A 27,081-nucleotide genomic window follows, 5' to 3' on the forward strand; every position below is an offset into this window, starting at 1 on the left:
TTCTCATTATGTGGCCAAAGTATTTCAGTTTTGCCTTTAATATCATTCCCTCAAGTGAGCAGTCTGGCTTTATTTCCTAGAGCATGGACTGGTTTGATCTTCTTGCAGTCCAAGGCACTCTCAGAAGTTTCCTCCAACACCACAGTTCCAAAGCATCTATCTTCCTTCTCTCAGCCTTCCTTATGGTCCAGCTCTCGCAGCCATATGTTACTACTGGGAATACCATTGCTTTAACTATGCGGACCTTTGTTGTCAGTGTGATGTCTCTGCTCTTAACTATTTTATCGAGATTTGTCATTGCTCTTCTCCCAAGGATTAAACGTCTTCTGATTTCCTGACTGCAGTTGGCATCTGCAGTAATCTTTGTGCCTAGAAATACGAAGTCTTTCACTGCTTCTACATTTTCTCCCTCTATTTGCCAGTTATCAAGCAAGCTGGTTGCCATCATCTTGGTTTTTTTGAGGTTTAGCTGCAAGCCAGCTTTTGCACTTTCTTCTTTCACCTTCATCATAAGGCTCCTCAGTTCCTCTTCACTTTCAGCCATCAAAGTGGTATCATCTGCATATCTGAGATTGTTAATGTTTCTTCCAGCGATTTTAACTCCAGCCTTGGATTCCTCAAGCCCAGCACGTTGCATGATGTGTTCTGCATACAAGTTGAATAGGTAGGGTGAGAGTATAGAACCCTGCTGTACTCCTTTCCCAATCTTAAACCTACAGTCAGCTCCAGGTCTTGTTTTTACCGACTGTATAGATGTCTGCCACCTTTGGCTGCAAAGGATGTAGTCAATCTGATTTCGGTGTTGGCCATCTTGTGAAGTCCATGTATAAAGTCATCTCTTAGGTTGTTGGAAGAGAGTGTTTGTTATGCAGAGTGAGTTGTCTTGGCAAAATTCTATCAGCCTATGTCCTGCTTCATTTTGTTCTCCCAGGCCATGCTTACCTGTAATTCCAGGTGTCATTTGACTGCCCACCTTAGCATTCCAGTCTCCTGTGATGAGAACAACATCTCTTTTAGCCGTGTTGTCCAGTAGGTGCTGCAGATCCTCATAGAACTGCTCTACTTCAGCTTCTTTAGCATCTGTGGTTGGGGCGTATATTTGGATCACTGTGATGTTAGATGGCTTGCCCTGAATTTGAATTGAGATCATTCTATTGTTTTTTGGATTGTATCCAAGCACTGCTTTAGCCACTTTACTATTAATAATGAAGGCTACTCTATTTCTTCTGTGGTCCTCTTATCCACAGTAGTAGTTCTGGTGGTCATCTGATGTGAAGTGGCCCATTCCAGTCCATTTCAGTTCACTGATGCCCAGAATGTCTATCTTTAATCTTGACATCTCACCAACAACCACATCCAAGTTGCCCTGACTCATAGATCTTACATTCCAGGTTCCAATGGTGTGTTGATCCTTAGAACATCGGATTCGCCATTCACCACCAGCACCGTCGGCCGCTAGCCATCATTTTGGCTTTGAGCTAGCTGCGTCATCACATCTGGGGCTAGTTGAACTCATCTTCTGTTCCTCCCCAGTAGGATTTTGACCATCTTCCGACCTGGGAGTCTCATCTTCCGATGGTATACCGACATACCTCTGGTTGTACCGATCCATTTAGTTTTCATGGCAAGAATACTGGGGTGGGTTGCCATTACCTTCCCCAGGGGTCACATTTAGTCTGACCTCTCTGTCATGACCTTCCCGTCTTGGGTGGCCCTTCACAGTTTAGCTCATGGCATCACTGAGGTGCTGAAGCTCCAGCACCACGACAAGGTAACAATCCTTTGCTGAAGAATAAAAGTAATACAGATCTATTTAGCTTTGGTTTCTTAGCTGGTCTACCTTGTAGGGCTGACACTAAGAGACCTGGAGAAATTGACTAGTGATAGGGCATCAATGGGCATGTGCAATGAAGGAAGTGAGGGAGCCAAGTCTCTCTTTTTCCCTCTGCTGCTTCCCAACGTATCTCTCCTTGCACCTGAAAGTGTTTGACTGGGGTGCTTTTTAACATGGTTTTAATAGTCTTCAAGAATAATCCAAAAGGAGGTCATCTATGTATTCTGGAGTAGACTAAAACTAGGTCAAACCATCAACTAATATCAGATGACAAGTAGGCTCCCTTTGGAGGCATTTGAGCAAAACATTAGCATCAAACCAGAACAGGTTTTGATAGATAGTTAAATCCTCTGGCCAAGTCATCTGTCAAAATTCATATCGTCCCCTAATCCCCTTCAGCAAAGGATCGTTACCTTGTCGTGGTGCTGGAGCTTGAGCACCTCAATGATGCCATGAGCTAAACTGTGAAGGGCCACCCAAGACGGGAAGGTCATGACAGAGAGGTCAGACAAAATGCGATCCCTGGGGAAGGTAATGGCAACCCACCCCAGTATTCTTGCCGTGAAAACTAAATGGATCAGTACAACCAGAGATATGTCGGTATACCATCGGAAGATGAGACCCCCAGGTCGGAAGATGGTCAAAATGCTACTGGGGAGGAACAGAGGATGAGTTCAACTAGCCCCAGACATGATGACGCAGCTATCTCAAAACCGAAAGGAAGGCTAGCAGCTGACGGTGCTGGTGGTGAACGGCGAATCCGATGTTCTAAGGATCAACACACCATTGGAACCTGGAATGTAAGATCTATGAGCCAGGGCAACTTGGATGTGATAACTGGTGAGATGTCAAGATTAAAGATAGACATTCTGGGCATCAGTGAACTGAAATGGACTGGAATGGGCCACTTCACATCAAATGACCACCAGATCTACTACTGTGGACAAGAGGACCACAGAAGAAATGGAGTAGCCTTCATAATTAATAGTAAAGTGGCTAAAGCAGTGCTTGGATACAATCCAAAATACAATAGAATGATCTCAATTCAAATTCAGGGCAAGCCATCTAACATCACAGTGATCCAAATATACGCCCCAACCACAAATGCTGAAGAAGCTGAAGTAGAGCAGTTATATGAGGATCTGCAGCACCTACTGGACAACACGCCTAAAAGAGATGTTATTTTCATCACAGGAGACTGGAATGCTAAGGTGGGCAGTCAAATGACACCTGGAATTACAGGTAAGTATGGCCTGGGAGAACAAAACGAAGCAGGACATAGGCTGATAGAATTTTGCCAAGACAATTCACTCTGCATAACAAACACTCTCTTCCAACAACCTAAGAGACGGCTTTATACATGGACTTCCCCAGATGGACAACACCGAAATCAGATTGACTACATCCTTTGCAGCCAAAGGTGGCGGACATCTGTACAGTCAGTAAAAACAAGACCTGGAGCTGACTGTAGTTCAGATCACGAACTTCTTCTTGCACAATTTAGGATCAGACTAAAGAGATTAGGGAAGACCCACAGATCAGCTAGATATGAGCTCACTAATATTCCTAAGGAATATGCAGTGGAGATGAAGAATAGATTTAAGGGACTGGACTTAGTAGATAGGGTCCCGGAAGAACTCTGGACAGAAGTTCGCAGTATTGTTCAGGAGGCGGCAACAAAATACATCCCAACGAAAGAGAAAACCAAGAAGGCAAAATGGCTGTCTGCTGAGACACTAGAAGTAGCCCAAGAAAGAAGGAAAGCAAAAGGCAACAGTGATAGGGGGAGATATGCCCAATTAAATGCAAAATTCCAGAGGTTAGCCAGAAGAGATAAGGAATTATTTTTAAACAAGCAATGCACGGAAGTGGAAGAAGACAATAGAATAGGAAGGACAAGAGACCTCTTCCAGAAAATTAGAAACATTGGAGGTAAATTCCAGGCAAAAATGGGTATGATCAAAAACAAAGACGGCAAGGACCTAACAGAAGAAGAAGAGATCAAGAAAAGGTGGCAAGAATATACAGAAGACCTGTATAGGAAGGATAACAATATCGAGGATAGCTTTGACGGTGTGGTCAGTGAGCTAGAGCCAGACATCCTGAAGAGTGAGGTTGAATGGGCCTTAAGAAGCATTGCTAATAACAAGGCAGCAGGAGACGACGGCATCACAGCTGAACTGTTCAAAATCTTGCAAGATGATGCTGTCAAGGTAATGCATGCTATATGCCAGCAAATTTGGAAAACACAAGAATGGCCATCAGATTGGAAAAAATCAACTTATATCCCCATACCAAAAAAGGGGAACACTAAAGAATGTTCAAACTATCGAACAGTGGCACTCATTTCACATGCCAGTAAGGTAATGCTCAAGATCCTGCAAGGTAGACTTCAGCAGTTCATGGAGCGAGAATTGCCAGATGTACAAGCTGGCTTTAGAAAGGGCAGAGGAACTAGAGACCAAATTGCCAATATCCACTGGATAATGGAAAAAGCCAGGGAGTTTCAGAAAAACATCTATTTCTGTTTTATTGACTATTCTAAAGCCTTTGACTGTGTGGACCATAACAAATTGTGGCAAGTTCTTAGTGGTATGGGGATACCAAGTCATCTTGTCTGCCTCCTGAAGAATCTGTATAACGACCAAGTAGCGACAGTAAGAACAGACCACAGAACAATGGACCGATTTAAGATTGGGAAAGGAGTACGGCAGGGCTGTATCCTCTCACCCTACCTATTCAACTTGTACGCAGAACACATCATGCGACATGCTGGGCTTGAGGAATCCAAGGCTGGAGTTAAAATCTCTGGAAGAAACATTAACAATCTCAGATATGCAGATGATACCACTTTGATGGCTGAAAGTGAAGAGGAACTGAGGAGCCTTATGATGAAGGTGAAAGAAGAAAGTGCAAAAGCTGGCTTGCAGCTAAACCTCAAAAAAACCAAGATGATGGCAACCAGCTTGACTGATAACTGGCAAATAGAGGGAGAAAATGTAGAAGCAGTGAAAGACTTTGTATTTCTAGGTGCGAAGATTACTGCAGATGCTGACTGCAGTCAGGAAATCAGAAGACGCTTAGTCCTTGGGAGAAGAGCAATGACAAATCTTGATAAAATAGTTAAGAGCAGAGACATCACACTGACAACAAAGGCCCGCATAGTTAAAGCAATGGTGTTCCCCGTAGTAACATATGGCTGCGAGAGCTGGACCATAAGGAAGGCTGAGAGAAGGAAGATAGATGGTTTGGAACTGTGGTGTTGGAGGAAAATTCTGAGAGTGCCTTGGACTGCAAGAAGATCAAACCAGTCCATCCTCCAGGAAATAAAGCCAGACTGCTCACTTGAGGGAATGATATTAAAGGCAAAGCTGAAATACTTTGGCCACATAATGAGAAGACAGGACACCCTGGAGAAGATGCTGATGCTAGGGAGAGTGGAGGGCAAAAGGAAGAGGGGCCGACCAAGGGCAAGGTGGATGGATGATATTCTAGAGGTGACGGACTCGTCCCTGGGGGAGCTGGGGGTGCTGACGACCGACAGGAAGTTCTGGCGTGGGCTGGTCCATGAAGTCACGAAGAGTCGGAAGCGACTAAACAAATAAACAACAACCCCTAATCCCATCCCCATCCCATGTTAAGGAAGGTGATTGGTAGATGTTTTCCTGCTAACTGGTGACATTTGGTAGAAGAGGAAAACAATCCTTGGCCTTAACATGTCCTGTACAAAAGAAGTAAGGGCCACACTATTAGCTGGCATCATGCCTATGGCAAGATAGGAGTTGCTAGCAGAGCAGTGAATTCTATGTTGGTATAGATTTTTTGCCAGTTGAAGGACTGGTAGATAGCATTTTACATTGGCTTTAAGGAAGAGCCATATGTCCTAGTGTGATGAAGATGTTTCATCTGCAGAGAGTCCAAAATTGGTATGGGTTTAAAATGAATAAATTGTATTACTAAAAATCAGACTTTTCAACAATGTGAGTGCTAATGGCTCTGTGAAAGCAAACGTGAAGCATCCTTAACATGGTACGTGCATTGCACAATGAAACAGGGAATGGGAAAATAGTTTTATATTGCTAGGAATGTTCAAGTCACAGCCTGTCAATTGGAAAGCACATTTATGAGCAAAAGTGACTGGCAAAATGACATTTTAGCAATTCCACAGTGCTTCGCCATCGGTGCCTTCTACATTGAATTGGTGGCATTTACAAGTCAAGAAAAGACAGCTATGCAAACTCAACCATATATTTGAAAATTAAGCGTTCCATTTCAGGCTTCACATATACCTGTTAACAAGGAAGTGCCTAGAATCAGATAGTTGCTAGCAATTCTAGTGATGAATCAGAAAAGAAAGCAAGCAGTGCTTAAAGGTTTCCCTTGACGTAAAGTCCAGTCGTGTCCGACTCTAGGGGGCGGTGCTCATCTCCGTTTCTAAGCCTTGGAGCCGGCGTTGTCCCTAAGGACCCGTCCGTGGTCATGTGGCCGGCATGACTCACGGAACGCCGTTACCTTCCCGCCGAAGCGGTACCAATTAATCTACTCACATTTGCATGTTTTCGAACTGCTTGGTGTGCAGGAGCTGGGACGAGCAACAGGAGCTCACCCCGCCGCGCGGTTTCGAACCGCCGACCTTCCGATCGGCAGCTCAGCGGTTTAACCCGCAGTGCTTATTTAAAACAAAAAACAGCTCAGAGATTTCTTGTTTACTGATGCTGGTAAATCTTCAAAAGGTTGCAATTTAGCCCTGGGGAAGCCGATACATTTCATGGTGGAATGCTGGAATTTGTAATTTCTCTCCACAGAGGCTTACCTGAAATTTGAATGCATCAGGCCTCCTAGCATTCAGCTTACAGATAGTCCTCAACTTACGACCATTCATTTAGCAACCATTCATAGTTAAGACGGTGCTGGAAAAAGTTACTTGCAACTGGTCTTCGTCCCTGCAGTCATGTGTTCAAAATTCAGGTGCCTGGCAACCAGCATGTATTTACGATGATTGCAGAACCCCGGGGTCACATGATCACCATTTGTGACCTTCCCAGCCAGCTTCTGACAAGCAAAGTCAATGGGGGAAGCCTGATTCACTTAATGACCATGTGATTCACTTAACAACTATAGTTTGCTTAATGACCATGGCAAAAAAGATGGTAAAATCAGGCATGACTCACTTAATGACAGCCTTGCTTAGTGATGGAGTTCCAGTCCCGATTGTGGTTGTAAGTCAAGGACTACCTGTATATGTTAGCAATCACTGAGATGTAGAAATAGCATAGTGCTCATCAGCAGGGAAGAACCAGGGCCTTGATTTCTCTCAAACTCCTCTTGATAATTGTGGCAGGAAATGTTTGTATCAACATCTCAGTCCAATTCAACTCTGATGATGATGTTCAAGCAGCAGACATCACATTCAGTTCTTTAATTCCTAAATCTAAGCAGGCAATGGAGTTGACCTGAGCATTTGCAATACCTTTTCTGCACATTAGCAACCGTCATCTCTGATACTGCATGTCTAATGTGGAAAGTGACATGAGCAATACCGTTTTTTCCTCCCCATAGCCAGATGTGCCAGGACATTTGGCTTTTCTGGCTGAGCAGAAATGTTAATGGAATTAAGAAATGACCCTGGAAAAACAATCAGATTTTCCTTGGTCCTGGACTGCACACCCAGGTAAGTTACAGCCTTGGCGCACAAAAAAAGAGGCAAGTATGTGAAGAGGGAATACTCAAGTCCAATCCTCTGTTTGCCATGACTGAGTTCTCTAAGTGGGAATGCTATTTTTGTTTGTTTTAGATCAACAATGACACTCGCAGAGACCTCTGCTGTTTAAAATGAAACAGGATAGACACAGGTGAATCACTTTATTTCTTTGAGCTAGACCTTAAATAGCTACAGAAAGTCAGCACTGAGCCAGCCTTTCAGAAGAAGCGTCAGTTCCTTTTGTTGTTTAACAACAACAACAAAAATGGCAAAGGTTCTGCAGCACATTTTCGTAGCCCATCTGCTAAACCCTTTAAAATAAATTATTAGAAATGGGGAGGAGGAACACTCAGTGGTTTTAATCATATTGTCAAGTGCAAAAAGAAGACAATGTATCAAGTGCACTGTTTTCCCAATGTCTTAATTGCTTATGCTCACAATGAAAATAATAGATTCACAGTACCCTGACTTTGGAAAACTTTATTATTTGCTCAAAGACAAAAGAAATAATTGCCCATTGATTATAAGCTAACAGGTAACCAGCTTAAAGAAAGGGGCTGTCAGGTTATTTGGTTAGTCTGAAACAGAAACACACATGCTTAAAAGTCTTCCCTATTGTATTTAGTTTGGCTAATTCCAAATTGCTATGTACAGTATGACACCTCCCCCCAAAACAGTAAAAGTAATTGGGATAAATCTGTAAGGAAAGAAAAGCCTTTCCCACTGGAATAGTAACAAAAATAGCAGCGGCAGCTGGGGAGCAGATTGGATTCACTCTCCAAAAGGTGCAGCAGAGTGCCTGGGAGCATGAGCATGTAAATGCTCATATGCATACATGCATGAGCATGTGAACACTGTAAAGCAACATCTGCAAGAAGAAAATGAAGCTCAGAGAACACCAAGAACTCAACAGCATCATCTTATTCTAGGATCATGGTGGCAGCTTCAAGCTGTGATTTTCATGCTCCTGTGTGCTCTGAGGTCATTTGTCTACTAGTAAAAGTAGTAGAGAATAATACCTTTACAGCACCATTGGCATGATCTAAACCTGATCCACATTAACTGCTATTTTGGCACAATGATGGGTGGATGACTCTAGAACAGGGTTTCTCAACCAGGGTTCTGTGGAACCCTAGAGTTCCAGGAGAGGACACTAGGGGTTTCCTGGGAGATCATGGTTTATTTAAAAAATTATTTCAAATTCAGGCAACTTCACATTAAAGAGGTAAGTTTCATTCTTTATTTTCAGTTTAAGAACACTGTTAATGAATATATACAGGCGTACCCATGAAATGAATATAATCATTTTGTAACTTCTGGCCTATATTTGAGCCTGAATGTACAGGGGTTCCCCAAGGCCTGGAAAATATTTCAGGGGTTCCTCCAGGGTCAAAAAGTTGAGAAAGGCTGCTCTAGAAAATGCAATAAAATGCTACTGCAGAAATGACCTAGAACTTCCTTTGGTGATTGAATCAAAGCACTGCACATCCCTAATCATTATAAGTGTAGTTCAAAACTGGGAAATTTCCATCTGAACTTCTAGCTGTGCACCTAACAGGGGGTGCAAAAGAACAGGTTCCTTTCTGGGAAATAGATCCAAAGAAGAGATGTAGAGGGAATATCAGCCACAACATCTCCAAGATTGAGCTCCATGGAAGGTTTGAAGCTCCTTCATTGTTTCCTTTTCTGAGAGGATGTGGAATGATGTGCATGAGCATTATTATAGAAAGTAAACCTCCCAGAGTTGTTTGTCAAGATGGGCAGTGAAGAAATGTGATAAATAAATAAATAAGCAAAAACACAAAATTCAAAACCCAAAACAATGTTGGGAGGCGTTCCCAATGCAGAAAAGACTGAATAACATCTCAAGTGTCAGCGTATGTGCGCCTTGAAGGAGGACAAGTAATCTTAATGTCTGTTGTGTCAGAAAATTCTTTTGCGTTCTTTCTACCATTCTCAGTCAGAGTGACAGAAAATAAATTGGTAGGGTTTTTTTTTCCTCTCAAAGAAAAGGAAAAAAAAATGGTGAAATTCTTACAGATGGGGAATGGGATTTTAGATTTACCTTCATTAGAAGGTGCCTAAGGAGTTTGGTGGGGACACAGTGGCACTGCGGGTTAAACCACTGAGCTGCTGAGCTTGCCGATCAGAAGGTCGGCGGTTTGAATCCGCGTGAAGGGGTGAGCTCCCATTGCTAGTCTCAGCTCCTGCCAACCTAGCAGTTCGAAAACAAGCAAATGTGAGTAGATTAATAGGTACCGCTTCAGCGGGCAGGTAACTGCGTTCCGTTTAGTCATGCCGGCCACATGACCATGGAAGTGTCTACGGACAAACGCCAGTTCTTCGGCTTTGGAACGGAGATGAGCACCGCCCTCTAGATTCGGACACGACTGGACTTAATGTCAAGGGAAACCTTTACCTTTACCTAAGGAGTTTGGTAGAGAGCCAACTTGGTGTAGTGTTTAAGACATCAGGCTAGAAACCAGGAGATGGTGAGTTCTAGTCCCACCTTAGGCATAAAGCCAGCTGGGTGACCTTGGGCCAGTCACTCCCTCTCAGCCCTAGGAAGTAGGCATTGGCAAACCACTTCTAAAAAACCTTGCCAGGAAAATTGCAGGGACTTGTCCAGGCAGTCTCTGAGAATCAGACACAATTGAGCAGGTTTTTTAAAAAAGAATTTGGTGTACAGTCATTTCTGCAGTGGTGAATGACCTTCTTGACATCTCACACCAAAGGAACATTTTGTGAGGGAATTCCACCTATGGGCCTTCTTTAGACTGGGAGGTAGAAGCAGTCAGGGAGCCTTTGAAGTGACAGAAAGTTCTCCCACACAAAACAACACTTTATACGTGAAGGGACATGTATCCATATAAAAGTTGGGTCAGATTGTGAAAATCATATCTGTGCTTTCATAATCCCTGTTCAATAGGGCCATTAGATCTTGAATATGTTCTTCTATATCAGCAGTGTAAACCTAATTTGTGACATGCACAATCCACACAGACATGTATACACACATACATGTATAAACACACAATATAAATTCCCCTTTAGATTAATACCTTAAAACAACAGTTGCAAATAATTAAGCACTGCTTCCTATTAGAAATTTTTTTCCATACAACAATCCACTATAGACTGCAGAATAAGAGATCTGCAGAAACACCAGCAAGGCCCTTTGTTGGCTGATCTTAAAAAGCAAAGCAAGGTCCTCCCTGGTTTTACATGGATTGGGGAATCACCAGAAAATACAGAGTTGTAGCCCAGACTGGGGAGTTGAAAATAAACATCTGGAAAAAATACAATGGCAAATCAGTTCTGTATTGATATCAGAAAACTACATCGACATGTCCATGAAATCACCAAGGATCAAGCTAGATTTGACTCTTTATTTAATAATTATTAAGTTTTTGTAGCCAGAGTGAGGATGATCCATCTAAATTAAGACAAGAGAATGGATCCAGATGTCATGACGAATCAATCTGTGCAAGACAAAATTTTCAAGTGAACTTTGATATAGTTTCAGATTGTGATTTGTTGGCCAAAAGAAAACCTAATTAATAGGCTGAATGAATCTGCATATACAAGCTATAGTTAAGCTAAGCAAATCTTGATTTAGTGATACATCTATCTGAAAAAGCAGTTTCAACTATATTCGTGCCTTATCTAAGATCCTCCAAAGACACCTGTGCAAAATAATCATATTAATGGATTTATCATTTATTTGAAGATGGTACCACACAGTCTCCCCACTTTCTTCTCATTTTTATTTTCTTGCAATAGAGCACTAACCATGCTTCTCCCCCTCTTAAAGCTAATGCATTCATTAGTTATAATTGCCACTGCCAAGTCCCCACCAATCTACGTCTTCTCCTTACTTAATTATTTTGATTGGATGTTCAACACTTTTATCTGGGCTAATTTACTATTCATAGTACAGTGATGGAGTATTCATTCTGTTATCCAGATTACAGCTGCAAATGGATTTATATATCATCAATGATAGCACCATCCCAGATCATTTAGCATGAAAATACCTTCCAGTTATTTGGAGACAGGAAGTAATAACAGTTAAAATAACGTGAAATGAAAGTTTGGTGCCTTGCTGTACCTCCTAAACTGGATGATCTGTGTGCTGTGGATGCCATCATTCAAAAATATTATAGGGGATTGTGATTAAATGCTAGATGCATTTTTCTAGAAGTATATTAACCTTTCTCTGTCTCACACATGTTCTCTATTTTTCATCCATAAATGTGTATAAGATGATTGATAGATGAATGGATGGATGGATGGATGGATGGATAGATAGAGGTAGATAGGTAGATGAGAGAGAGAGATGAGCAAATTCATTAAAAGAAGCATAATAAGGCTTAATGTGGAACATGGGCAGGGAATGTGAGATTACAGTATTTAAGCACATGATTCATATTTCTTCTGAAAGCACTGTGGATAGTCCCCAAAGACCTCTAAATGTCCTTACAAAGTTTGGGTTTTTTCGAATTTTCTGATAGTTAGAAGGAGAACATTATTAAATCCACGACTGCAGGGTAATCACCCTAATATTCAATTTTAAGTCAATGTAATGAAGTCAAAGTTTCTGTTCTGGTTCCACCCACTACATACTGTATTCCTTGTTCAGATCAAACTAGAGTCAAGATTTCTGAACAAGCTAAATAGAACAAGATTTAGCTAGAACATGGTATAAAGCAGAGTCTAAGATACAGAAGGCTGGGCTGTCTTAGGGAGTTGTTCCAGTGCTGGGCTGTACTCAGATGGGACCAGAAATACAGCAAGCTCTCAGCTTCTATCTGAAGACAACTGGTACTGACTGATCCTGATTTCTGCTCCTGTAGGCTAAGTAACCCTTTGTGTACCAGAAATTGCTCTGTGCAGCTGAGCTGTCCTTTGCCTACAGGCTCTCTGACCATCTAGATGCAGCTGGCAGTGCTCCTTAGGGTGGGTGGATGACCCTCCAGTTCAGGGTCTAAATCCCAAGAGCCTGGAAAATGAGTCCTAATGCCATTTCACCATTGCTGCCAGTACAATGACTCTGTGTCTGACTACCTTTTCTTCTGAGGAGGGATATGACTTAAGCCAGAGATATGACTGGAAAGTCCCACCTTATGAAAGTTTTTGTTGTTGTTCAAAAGCATTTCTTACGCTTGCCTGGGGCCCTACAAATGCTGCCAAAAATAAATGAGGTGGAAGCATTCATATCATATTATGTGATAAGAAAAAGTGGTCATTAAGCTGTATATCTCTGCTGGAACTTGCCTGGAATTACCAGCTGCACAATATCTATTGTAAAATTTAAATTGACTTTTACTTGTATTTACTACTCAACATATACCTGGTAGCATTAGATTGATGAGCTCATGTTTGAACAGTGATACTGCTAGACTGAATGGAGCTTATCTTTTCCTCCCTCTGCTGAATCAACAATCATCATGCCTTTTGAATCTTGAATCTTATATTCCATTCCTTTGCAAGCATCCTTATCATGAACCCTTACATCCTTAAATCTGGAATGGATGAATTTCAAAAAATCCTTTATAACAAGGCCAAGAGCAAGAAGAGATCACACAATAACATCCATGTTTCTCATCTCCAGCAGCCATGGATCCCAGCCATGTATTCTGGAATATAGATCACCTGTCCACCAGTTGAATATGCAGATGACTGGGGCTACAACTCCTAGATTTCTCAGGCAGGCTGTAATCACAACACATTTACCAATGGTGGAACTGCCTAAAGGTCTTCTCTTTTCCCAAAGGAAGCTAAGCAGGGTCTGAGCTGGTTGACCCTTTTAAGGGAGGCTATTGTGGAATGCCAGAGCTGCAAGGCAGACTGGGAACCTCAAAAACTATCCAGGATGAAGGTAATAGCAAATCACCTCCTTAGAATTGTCAAGAAGGCTGTATGGATATCCAGGGGTTTGTGGGGGATAGTAGCAATGAGGTTATTTACCTAAACTCCACAACTGGATGGATAGATGAATCAATGTTTTGTGTCATGGGAAGAAAAGTAGAATATAATTTTAAAATATAATCCCAAGAATGGTTACAGTATTTGGGGTTTCTTCACACTCTTTGTTTCCTGGATCATTGATTTCAGTGGACCAAAGAGGGAAAAAATGATTAAAAAATGGTATCACCAGAGGATGCAGCAATAAGGAAATATGTCTGGGGTGGCTCCCAGGATTCTTAGGGCCCTGGCAAAATCCACTTGCTTTGAAAACATATTTTATCTCCAAGTGATACAGGGATGGATTTGTACCAATTGCACAATTCTGCAAATCTCCTTCATCCCATTGTGTCATTAGCTTGCAGCCCAAATAATCCAGAAGTTAAAACAACTTTCCCAAGACAGAACATTAAAACTTTGGAGGGAGATTTTTTTAACTTTTTGGGGGGGTGGAGTGGGGTGGAGGAGATGCATAATTTTATTTCCAATATGAAGGAAATAGAGCTGAAGTAATTTTTCAACCTCCATCATAAGGCTAAAACCTGGGGACTGTCTTTGAAGCTAAGGGTTATTTGGGACAGATGTGTTGATGATTCTTTGACATCATTTTATAAATTAAAAAGGGGGAGAAATTTTAAAAAGAGGGGAAACTACATCCTCCCTTCCCTACCCCTCCCTTCCCTTCCCTTCCCCTCCATTCCAATAAACCATTTGAATTGTTTTACATGCTATCTCCCCAAATAAATAATATTTCCAAAAATCTGAAATAATGTCTCATCAGTCAAATTCATATTTTAGCCTGTAGTTAAAAATGGGTGAGGGGGAAAACAATGCATTAAAAAAATGAATAGCCACCCATTAAATGTTCAGCAAAGTATATAGCACCGCCTCTAGATGTGAGTCCTTTATCCTCCTCAGCATCAATTTTAGTTTTTTAGCAGATTTTGAAGCAATACTTTTATATTTTTATAATGACTGTTTTTATGTATTTGTATTTGCCTGTATTTGTTGTTTTACTGATTGTTGTACGCCGCCCAGAGTCATTTTTTGCGAGATGGGCATCTATATAAATGTGATTGATCGAGAAATAAAATAAATAAATAAATAATGATAGAACTACTGTTACGGTTACTAGAAATCCTATCAAATTTCTCCTTCCCCCATAAATTCAGATAAATCATCCACTCAGTTACTTTGCTCGTGAATTTGAGAATTTTGAAAGGCCATTTTGCTCAGCTGTGAAAGCTATTGGGGGCGGGGGGGCAATTATCCATTATAACTTGAACTTTGGCTCCACATCCCAGACTTCTGTAGTGGTTGGGAGATCCCCAAAGATGTTTTATGGGGCACACTGGGGTCTGAGAAATTCGAAATGTATGACAGATTTATTACCTGCATGGTCCGGGTCATCCCTTCTCTTGTCATTCTTACCTTACCTTTCCATCAAATTTGCTGTTGCAGAGCTTTAAAATCTGCGTTGCCCAACATCTGAACTCCTTCATAAAGGATGTTTGAAATCAGACTGAACACTACAGTTGACCCACCCTTGGATTACAAAGAAGAATCCCAGTTATAGGGTAAAGGTAAAGGTTTCCCTTGACATTAAGTCCAGTCGTGTCCGACTCTAGGGGGTGGTGCTCATCTCCGTTTCAAAGCCGAAGAGCTGGCGTTTGTCCGTAGACACTTCCGTGGTCATGTGGCCGGCATGACTGAACAGAAAGCCATTACCTGCCCGCTGAAGCAGTAGCTATTAATCTACTCACATTTTGCATGTTTTCGAACTGCTAGGTCGGCAGGAGCTGGGACTAGCAACGGGAGCTCACCCCGTCACACGGATTCGAACCACCGACCTTCCAATCGGCAAGCTCAGCAGCTCAGCGGTTTAACCCGCAGCGCCATCACGTCCCAGTTATACTTGAGTGGAATTGCCTTTTATTGTAGAAAAAAAGTCAGCCTTATCATTACAGTTATTCTCCCTAGATGAGTAGCAGAGCTTAGATATTTACATTTATATATATAAAAGCATTCTTAACCATCAATTACCAACAAGCAATGACCTTAAAAGAACAAACATCACTTGATTAACCAACGGATGAGAAAATAAATAGTACCGATACAACATGACCTTTAAAAAGCAACAGAGGCACTCTGAAAAACTAAGGTTTCCTCTTATTCTTCATATCTAAGTAATGTTTTGTTTCCATCCATTACAATTATGATTGGTAAGAAGACCCAACATCAGAACTCCTTTCACAATGCTTGAAATTCACAATGCCTGAAAATCATATATTCAAGGACAGATTGCTACTTTTCCCAAGTGCTACTGCTCTGAGTTTGTCTCCTTGGTCAAGGTGATCCCTCAGGGTCCTTTTCAACTTTCTAGTTTTTTTGTAATCATGTTTTATTGGCTTCTAATAGCATAAGAAATGAGTAGAATGGCTCATATTTCTCCCCTCACCCCTGGACTGGACGAATGAGGACTTTGATGTAGCAGGAAGCCGGTTTTTCATGGAAGAGGATCTGATAATGTCAGCTCTTTGAGGTAGACCAGGATAGGAAACAAGACTCCAGAAGAAATACTAGAACTCTACTTCCTTGATACAGGTTATAATAACAGAATCTTGAAAGCCTGACTGAGTTTGTCTTTCCCTCCCTCTTATACCCAAGAGTGTCAATGCAGGCCAATCTTGAAATTCTTCCTCACCCCTTCCTGTCTTTCCAGGCTAAGTTAATGTTTTTGTAATGGCTGCTGCATATTTTCTTCAAGGCCATTGCTGTACTCCACTGCAGAAAAGGAGACTACAAACTGAATTTGTTGTCTGACAGACATCCTAGAAAACTGATGAGGACTTTGGAGTGCTAATGCCATGCCTTATATTCAAGCTAAGAAAAGAGACTGCATTTCTTGAAATATGAATAGTATATTTCAAAAGACATTTTCTATCAAAAATGTGTGATGACACTTTGAGCTGTCAGACTGATTAGCATGCTAGTTAAGTACAGGCACAACATCTTTACTATTAGTGGAACCACAGTGACTCAAAATTCAGACTCAAAGAGTTTTCTCTTCAAAATGGAGTCTGCTATCAAAATGGTTTCTCATCAAACTGGAATGAGGTATCAGATGGAATGCCACAATGTTCAATACTGGGTGTGGACCTCTTTAACATTACATAACAGCTTGAATGAAGAAGTGGAATAGCTTGTATTCTTGAACAAATTGTGATAGCTTGTACTCTGAAAGACAGTAACGAGTCTATTGATTTGTGTATTTTTATTGTTATTATTGTTTTGAGCCACTGAGAGTCTGTATACAATTGCAACAGGATATAGATGTGATAAATAGATAAATAAATACGTTCAAAATGATCTTGATAGAAAAGAGGAGTGAAAATAACAGAGTAAAACTGAACAGAGGGAAACATGAAGTTCTTCATTAAAAAAAATAGGAATCAACTGCACAGGTTTAGGATACAAAATACCTAGCTTGTTGATTGATTGATTATGTGCCATCAAGTCTGTGTCAATTCCTAGTGACCACATAGGTAGATTTTCCCCATGATGATCTATCCTTACCAAGATTTTTCAGGTCTTCCAATGGTGCACTCATTGCAATGTAATTGAGTCCATCCACCTTGCTGTCGGTCATCCTCTTTTTTTCTTTCTCTCCACCTTTCTCAGCATTAGAGCCTTCTCCAGAGAGTGGGTGTTTGCATAATGTGTCCAACATAGGATAAATTGAGCCTGGTCATTTGTGTCTCGAGTGAGAACTCTGGGTTGATTTGTTCAGTGACCCATTTGTTTGTTTTCTTGGCTGTCCACGGTATTCTCAGGAGAGTTCCCCAACACCAAAGTTCAAAAGCATCAATGTTCTTCCTATCTTACTTCTTCAAAATCCAGGCTTGTTAATAGCATGGGGGCAAAACATTCTTGGACCTGTTCCTGAGAACAAGCTGAGTTTGAATCAACAGTGTGACTTGGTGGCTAAAAAGTCAAAATGCAGTATTAGGCTACATCAAGAGCGGTATTGTTTTCAAATAATGGGAAGCAATAGTTCTCCTATATTTTCCATTGGTCTGACCCTTCTTTGAGTACTGCATCCAGTTCTGGCCAATACATTTTTTAATGGAATGGATGCAGAGAAGGAGAGTAATTATAATCAGGGGACTGGAAACTAAAACTTCTCAGAAGAGACTGGGAGAATTGGGAACTTTGCAAGAAAAAGCTGAAGGAAAGCCTTTGTCTGCTAAAATGGGTGTAACATAGGAGTGCAGAGCATAAATTGATGTTCTTAAGTTACAGAAAGGTAGATTCCAGCTGAATAAAATGGTAGAAAAGCCCAAACTAACAGTAAAAGCAGATTGATAGTAGAATCAATTACCTGGGGAGTTAGTAGGCTTCCCTTCACTGAATCTCTTCAAACAGAGGTTGGATAGGCAGCTTCACCAGGGATATTTTTATTTGGATTCCTGCATTTATAAGGCTTACATGAATTATTTCCAATGACTTGAGAGCAGTGAGGAAGGAGAAACACCCCTGGATAAGTGGATAATTAAGGACCAATCCCCATGTCATTCTGAAAAAAGTGCAAATCAGTTGAGTTTATATTAGCATTCCCAAAGATCAATGCTCAAGCATTCCTCTCTTCAGCAACATTGCAGTGAGAAGATCATATCAGGACCAGCTCTGTTAAGCCGATCTTCATAACGGCAGATGATCATGCCTGTTTTCTATTCCACATGCAGTTGAAAAATTCCCTGGAAGGAACAGAACCATAACATCCCATTTGCATCCTTTTCATGATTGCTTCTAAGCAGGACAAGTGGGGTTTTTTCCCTTCTTCAAAACCTTCCCATTAAGAATAAACTGCTGTTTAACTGTCAATTGACTCTCTTCCTCACAAGCTAATTAGCTCATCTAAAGATTTTAAATCACATTTTCAACATGATAGATACTGTGCATCTGAACTTCCCTGCACATCCTGAATACTGATCTCAGGCCATTGAATACCTGACAAATACTGTTGAAACTTTTATAGTAGAGGGGGGGAAAGCAGCATTTTTTATTAACACTCCCTTCTATGTTGCAAGAAGTTTTTGTTGATGTTTTCCAGAGAGAATGAGAGAGAGGCAGAGATTCATAGAAAATGTCAGCCAGAATACCTGCAACATAAATATAAAATGTTCATTCATCCTTCCTGCCTGACTGACTGCTTTTGAGTTAGCTTACTTCTTTTTTTACTGTCTCTGAAATATTTGCAAACAATAATTCCCCCTTCTCACTTTCAATCCCATGTTTCTGAACTGATTCTGATAGACAGTCCTTGTCCACTCACCTTGTCAAAAGTCTACCCAAAGCTTCAGAAATAATTTAAGGACTTCCAAAAGTGCAGTACTTGTTTTTATTTCATCTTCATACTCATATATGCTACAAAACCAATTTTCTCTGAAAACTTTACCCTAAATCAAAAGTATTAGAAATTGGCATGTTTGTCAGAAAAAACTGTTTGTCAATGGAGATGAATTTCAGGTGTTATTAAGATGTCCATGCATGAATTCTGTCTCTCACCTCTCTGGTCATTTCCTAGGAAGATCATATTTCTTCTGATGTGTCTGCGTGTCTGTGTGCAGGCATGCATTGGTGCTTACACAAAGGACCAGAGAACACTGCATTTCTAAAGCTTTTGTGTGGCCATTTTGTGTGGCCATTTTGTATGGCTAGTACAAAGGGAATGGTATATATTTTTCTGAGTGTAAAACACAAAGAGGGGGATGAAGAGGGAAGGGAAGGGAAGGGAAGGGAAAGGAAGGGAAGGGGAGGGGAGGGAAGGGAAGGGAAGGGAAGGGAAGGGAAGGGAAGGGAAGGGAAGGGAAGGGAAGGGAAGGGAAGGGAAGGGAAGGGAAGGGAAGGGAAGGAGGATGAGAGAGAGAACATTTTATTACTTACATTTTATGCCAGACTGATATATCATAAAATTGGGGATGGAGGAGAAATTAGACATTCACTTTGCATAGTTGCTTTAAGAAGGAACACATGGATGCATGTCTTGATCAACTCAAAATGTGCTTATTTCTTTAAAGGAAAAAACAAAGAACTGCATGGAAAGTGGATGGGCAATAAAACCTTTTTTATTTTTTTGAAGTGCCTACTGGCTTTTGGAGCACAGTGAGCCAAGACAAGGCAAGAGAGCTCTAACGAATTGCTTTGGACAAGAGCCAGTGGCAAAAAGAATGCTTGCCAACCTAGAGGTCATCGAAGCAACATGGCATTTGGTATGCCCTTGAGATTTCAATACACTTGGAACCTTGAGCTTAATTCACTATTTGCTAGAATAACTTCTGGATACTATGGCTTCACCATGTAAATCAGTCAGGCAGAACTATCTGTTCTTTCTCTCTTTTTCCTAAGGACTGCCATATATGGGTGGCAATCTAGAGAGCAACAAAGGGTTAGTTTTTTTTATTTATTTTATTATATCTTTATTATTCAAATTTAATTACTGCCCATCTCCCCCAAAAGAGGGACTCTGGGCAGTTTACAATAAAATCAAACTACAATCATAAACGTTAAAAACTCATAAAAATCAGACACATTACAATTATTATAAAATGCAATAAATAAATATAAAATACAAGAAGCTATAAAATTCCAAGCTGGTGGGAGGGACTCTAGGGTGAGAGCCACCACCAAGAATGGTTACCCACTTTCCCACCCCAGACGAGATGGCAGAACCAGGTCTTCAAGGCCTTCCAGAAGGTCAGGAGTGAAGGGGCCTGCCTCACCTCCGGGGGCAAGATGTTCCAGGGGGCCACTGCAGAGAAGGCCCATTTCCTGGACCCCACCAGATGAAATTCGCTTATGGATGGGGTCCATAACATGCCCCCTTTGGATGATTGGGTGGGGCGGGCCAATGTAATGGGGAAGAGGTGGTCCCTCAGGTAACCTGGCCCCATGCCATGTAGGGCTTTAGAGGTGATAACCAACACCTTGAATTGGACCCAGAAGCAAACTGGAACCCAGTGCAGCTCATGCAGCAAAGGTGGTATATGTGCTGACCTAGGGGCACCAAAAATGGTCTGCACAGCTGCATTCTGGACCAGCTGAAGCTTCTGGATACTCTTCAAGGGTAGCACCATGTAAAGTGCATTGCAGTAGTCTATATGGGAGATGACCAGGGCATGAGTGACTGTTCGGAGGACTTCTTGTTCCAGGAACGGGGGTAACTGGTACACAACCCAAAGTTCCCCAAAGGCCCTCCTGGCCACGACTGCCACCTGCTCTTTGAGCAGGAGTCGTGAGTCCAGGAGAACCCCCAGATTACACACTGAGTCAGTCTGGGGCAGTGCCACCCCATCCAGAACTAAAGATGACAATTTCCCAGACGCCGAGGCGCCTTTAATCCACAGCCACTCCATCTTACCAGGGTTCAGCTGAAGCCTGTTGTTCCCCATCCAAACCCCCACAGCCCCCAGGCACCGAGAAAGAGCAGTCACTGCATCACTTACCTCACTGGGATGGAGATGTATAATTGGGTATCATCGGCATACTGATGATACCTCATCCCGTGGTGATGGATGATCTCACCCAGTGGTTTCATGTAGATGCTAAATAGGAGAGGAGAGAGAACCAAACCCTGCAGCACCCCACAATGGAGGGGTCGAGGGTCGGATATCTCCTCTCCTATCACCACTGACTGGGATCAGCCCTGGAGGAAGGAGGTGAACCAGCACAGAACTACGCCACCCACCCCCAACTCCCTGAGCCGTCCCAAAAGGATACCATGGTCAATGGTATCGAAAGCCGCTGAGAGGTCAAGGAGAGCAAGGATGGATGCACTGCCTCCATCCCGCTCCTCCCAGAGATCATCCAGAAGTGCGACCAATGCAGTTTCTGTCCCATATCCTAGTCTGAAACCTGACTGAAAGGGATCCAGATAATCTGTTTCCTCCAGAATCCTCTGGAGCTGCAATGCCACCACCTTCTCGACCACCTTCTCCAAAAAGGGGAGGTGGAACACTGGACAAAAATTGTCCAGCACAGTTGGGTCCAGCGATGGCTTCTTTTTGGTACCTCTCTGCTGTCCAGATATGGAATCCCTATCCTTTTGTAAAGTTATATTTAATGATTACATTTGTAAGCACCGAAAACAAACAGCACATAAAGGATGATTAGCATGATCATCAGACAAGTGTTATGCTTGCATCAGAAGAGGTAAAGATATAGAGAAAGGGGAGAAATTCATTTGGCTGACATTTTAACACCAATTTCCGTAAGTCAAACTTCCTAAACAATGTGCATATTAAATCCTACTTATAATTTGAAACAGACGCTTTTATGAATGTGGCAATATAATTTTCTAGTCCAAATGTACATACACCGTTATGCATATACTTGGGGAAAATGTGTACAATTTGAAGAAGATGGTTATTTATATAGAGAGAGGGAGAGGGAGAGGGAGAGATGAATGAAATTAAGTGTAAATTAATTTTCACAAGGACATTTTATTCTTCCCAAACCAACAGAAGTTTGGAAAGAAATTATTGAGATGCTGTCTGTCTACCTGTCTGTCTGCAGGCATAGTAACTTTCTGGAAGTAGAAGAGATCAGGATGAAATTTGATGTGGCTGGAGAAGCTGGTAAAAGAAAGACTGGATTTGAAAATAGGCTGGATCTAGCTGGGGGGCTGGGCTGCAAAGAAGAAGATCCAGTAAAAAATTCTAATACATCCCTATGAGAGAGGCAGCAGCCCAAAATGCTACCAAATCCTCCATTCTAGGCCTCATTATATCTTCCCTCTTGGTCCTGTGAGCTTCTAATAAGGGGTTGAAACCATGTTTTCTTTGCCTTGCTTAAACAAGTCACTTATTGTCATGGAAAATGATTCAAAATGGAAACAATGGGAAAGTGAGTGGAACTGAAGAGATTTACCCATCTCTACCCTACAGACTAGAAAAGCAGAACTTTAATTATATTGATTATGTGGCTATGATAGTCAACAAACCATTCTTCACTGGGGTTTAGAGGTAGCAGTGGGAGAACTACTGAGGTTGGATCCCCATTGTTCACATCTTGGCCCAAATGCAAGCAATATTTATATCTGCTAAGCTGGGGCATTAAGCAAACCACATGGTTGTTAGTGAATCACACGGTTCCCCATTGATTTTGCTTGCCAGAAGCCAGCCGGGAAGGTCAAAAAATGGTGATCATGTGACCATGTGACACTGTGACAATCATAAATGCGAAGCGGTTGCCAAGCACCCAAATCATGATCATGCGACCGTGGGGACGCTGCAATGGCCATAAGCATGAGGACCTGTTGTAAGTCAATTTTTCCAGCACCATCGTATGTCTAAAACATCACTAAATGAATGGTTGTTAAGTGAGGGCTACCTGCATTATATGTTGAAATATTATTGGAATGAGATATCATTTGTCCTCCAGCTGAGGGACTGACTCCCAGTAGAGCTTGGCTTTAAGTAGGCTTTAAGGACTTAGTCCACAATAGCCTTTGAAGACATTTCTGGTCTATGCCTTGGCAGATTTAGTGCTGCCTCTGTGGTTGGACAACTCCTTCAGGAGTCTCCAAGTTATCTCTTTGGAAGGTCACCATAATCATATGTGAGGTACAGAGGTTGACCTCCATAGTGGATCATGTAATCACTCTACTGTGGTGGGTCATCTAATCAAGCCTAGAACTTTCCAGTGTAGACTACAGCTCTGCTATTTCCTGGTAGCCGCCTAACTGAGTACTAAAGGTTTAGTAACTTAATGACTGGATGCTTAGAGATTGGCTAGGTACTTCTACCTAGCTGAAAAGATTACATGGCTCTAAACTGACTTAAAACAATATACCCAGACTAGTATATGTATATGCATGTTACAGAACCAGTGTAATATATATATATATATATATATATATATATATATATATATATATATATATATATATATATATACACATACATACATACATACATATACATACACACACATATACATATACATATAATCTGTTCTATCATGCTTCTGATTCTCGGACACTGCCTGGACAAGTCCCTGCAGTTTTCTTGGCAAGGCTTTTCAGAAGTGGTTTGCCATTGCCTCCTTCCTAGGGCTGATAGCAAGTGACTGGCCCAAGGTCACCCAGCTGGCTTTGTGCCTAAGGTAGGACTAGAACTCACAGTCTCCTTGTTTCTAGTCTGATACCTTAACCCCTACACCAAACTGACTCTCAAATAAATTTTAACCCAAAACTAAAAGCAAATTTTAAGCAAAGACTTAAAACAATGTTTGTGTCTCCATGGCATGATCTCTAAAACCATTCCTGAATTTTCTTACTCTCTCAAAAACCATAGCAGCATAGCAGGATATCTAAGAGCTTAATATAGGCATGGTGGAGAAAGCATAGGCTTTTATTTAAGTACCCTTCCTCCTGTATCTATGTTTAATCATAACTTACAATCTAAAAAAAAATTAATGCCAGTCATTTCTTAGTATAATATTATGCAATAAAGTATATATAGGTTGGGCATCACTTAATAGAAGAATCACCACTGATGCCTAATTTAATCACCTTTTAGCTTCCCCCTGACCTCATATCATTTAATTATACATATGAGCCAGCAGAACATCTGAGCAGCAAGAAGATCTTCATTACCTATAATTCCTATTTTATAACTTTTTGTTTGATCTGTTCCTAGATTCAATCCAGACATGTTCAACTGTATAAATTACTATTCTTCTCAACCACCCAACTATAACTTTGAATATCTAATGTTGAATATCTAACCCATCTATATAATGAAAAACTATTATTCTTTTATCTCAATATTCTTTTTTTGCAGGTTTAACACTTGCCATATTAGTTAAGAGGCTGTAGCATGTTTCATAGAGAAGAGGTTTAAATATGGATAGGTTTGTCAAAATGAAGCCAGTTCTGACCCAATAGATTTTTAATGATTTGTTATCTTGACCTTCCTTCCTTCCTTCCTTCCTTCCTTCCTTCCTTCCTTCCTTCCTTCCTTCCTTCCCCCCAGCAACTACTATGACCATAGGAATTTTATATACCCAATGATGGTGAGGAACATCCCATAGAAATGTAGATGCAACCCACTCCTTTTGTGAGAGGACCCTGAGCAGTAATCAGGCAGCATTGATTTGATCTACCTGTTTCAGACTAATGTGGCCAAGATGGCATGTGGATATGTTGGGAGGAGACAGCAGTGTCCTCAAGGGGAATGTCAAAGCAGGCAAGATGGTGGATGCAGCAATACAATTCATGCCCCACCCCTCTTGTACATGAATCACATTGGATGGCCCTTGTATTGAGGTGTCATGTCAGCCATCTTGCCTGTTTTGATTCCCCCTCCTGCACATGTCACTGAGCTTGAAAGATTCTTGCTGTAATTCTAATGTAATGAAAAGTAGGATTATTTATTAATTATTTTAATATACATATTTTCACTTTCAATTTTCTGAGCTCAGATTAAATAGCCATAGAATTAAATAGTCGCAAAGTAATAGAAACAAGAGTTGGAACCATCAAATTCAACTCCAGAACACATGGCTGTCCAGACTCTGAACATAGCCAAGGAAGGGGGCTTCAGTGACAGAAATTGCTGAATTCCTGTAACCATTAGGAGTGCCTTATTAACAATTCACTAGAATCTGCTGACAGCCAAGAAAATAAACAAATGGATCATCAAACAAATAAACCCATAGTTCTCACTCAAGACACAAATGACCAGGTTCAAATTATTCTATCTCAGACACATTATGTGAAGACCTAACTCCCTGGAGAAGGCTGGTGTGCTGGGAAAGGTGGAAGGAAAAAAAAGAGGATGACCAGCAAGGTGGATGGACTCAGTTAAATGGTGATGGATGTGTTGGCAGAGTGCTAGGAAAGCATTTGGCCCAGGAGAGATCAGAAAAGTCACACAACAGGCATTTCTATAAAAATAATTTTATTTACAGAAAGCAAACATATTTAAAGGCTGTTTGCTGAGAGGAAAGATTTCTCTCAGCTGCATATTCTCTGCAAGCCTACACAGAAGGGAAACTGAAAACTAAAACAAGTCCAGGCAAGTTCTTCTCCCCAGGTGCAAAAATTAACATCCAAAAAGAGGACAATTAAATTCAACCTCTTCACCCAGCAAAAATGATTAGTTACCATAGTAACCTTAATCTGTAGTAGAAAACATATTAACAGGATGTACTATTGGAAGATCCAAAGGACCAGGTTAGGGATAGATCATCAGATGGATCATCTATCTACTGTATGTAGTCATTAAGATTCAATATTGACTTTATGGCTAATCATCATCAGCAGCAGCAGCAGCAGCATCTGCCTCCCTGTCACTCATGACCACACATTTCACACGCACTATGTAAAGCACTTTTTTTTTTTCTTATCAAATTCCAGTGGCAGAAAGAATTAAGCAGAAAACCCACATTTAAGCAAATAATCCTAAATTTGACATTTCTACATGGACTGGATATAATCAAAAGAATTAAAATCACCAAGCATAACATAAGCTGATATGTGGTGAAACATAATTGTGCTCCGGTCTTCATTTTTGACATTCCTACTTTCAAACAGAGAACTGTGTCTGAATTGCAGAAATCTAGATTTCCAGGAAAGGGTAGGAAAAGAGATATAGAAAACTAACTCCCTCAAAAATTCTTGGTTCATACTGCCAGGTAGTGATTAACCATCCAGAGTTTTGTAGTTCAGATCTGGTAGCCCAGTATGGGGTATGGAGAGCAGTTCCATAAAAAAGATTCCAAGGAATTTTAAATTGACCTTATAAAGTAGGATTCAAGACTCATATAGAGTTTGAGAAATGTTATTTGACACCAGAATTTTCAAAGTAGCAGGAATAAGATCATTTCCTCTTGTGTGGGAAAAATGAAGAACCACAGAAATGCCCCTGGGACCATCCTTGGATGCCAATCTTCATGTGCGTTACAAGAGTTGAAAGATGGAAAATTACTCTTAAGTTTTTAAATAACTTTATTTGTTAAATCATATTTCTGCTGTACTGCCATCTATGCAAAGACTATTCATAAAGACCATGCTGTTTGTCTTTGTAAATTTATAATTAGCCTAAACCAGTGTTTCTCAACCTTGGCCACTGGAAGATGTGTGGACTTCAACTCCCAGAAGTCCCCAGCCAGCCATGCTGGCTGGGGAATTCTGGGAGTTGAAGTCCACACATCTTCCAGTGGCCAAGGTTGAGAAACATTGGCCTAAACAATAAGAGGCAGGGGCTTGTCGCTCTGTTCTCAGTCCATTTGATGTCATTGACAAAAGCATGGTGGCAGCTGAACTGAAGAGCACCATTTGTGGTTGTTGAGGTGCAAACCATTGCAAAAATGTAAAAGCCAAACAGTACAGGGGCTAAGATACAACTTTGTTTCTCACCTTCTTTGTGGGCATCCAAGCTGATAGCTGTCCTAAATTGTGTTCTGATATTACTATGGAACATCTTTATCAAGTGCAATAACTGGCCATCAATACATCATAAATCAGATCATGTTTGCCAATTGGCACCTAGTAGGAGAATGTCTAACACACTGC

The sequence above is a fragment of the Candoia aspera genome, chromosome 3 (genome assembly GCF_035149785.1).
Source record: "Candoia aspera isolate rCanAsp1 chromosome 3, rCanAsp1.hap2, whole genome shotgun sequence".
Taxonomy (NCBI): Eukaryota; Metazoa; Chordata; class Lepidosauria; order Squamata; family Boidae; genus Candoia; species Candoia aspera.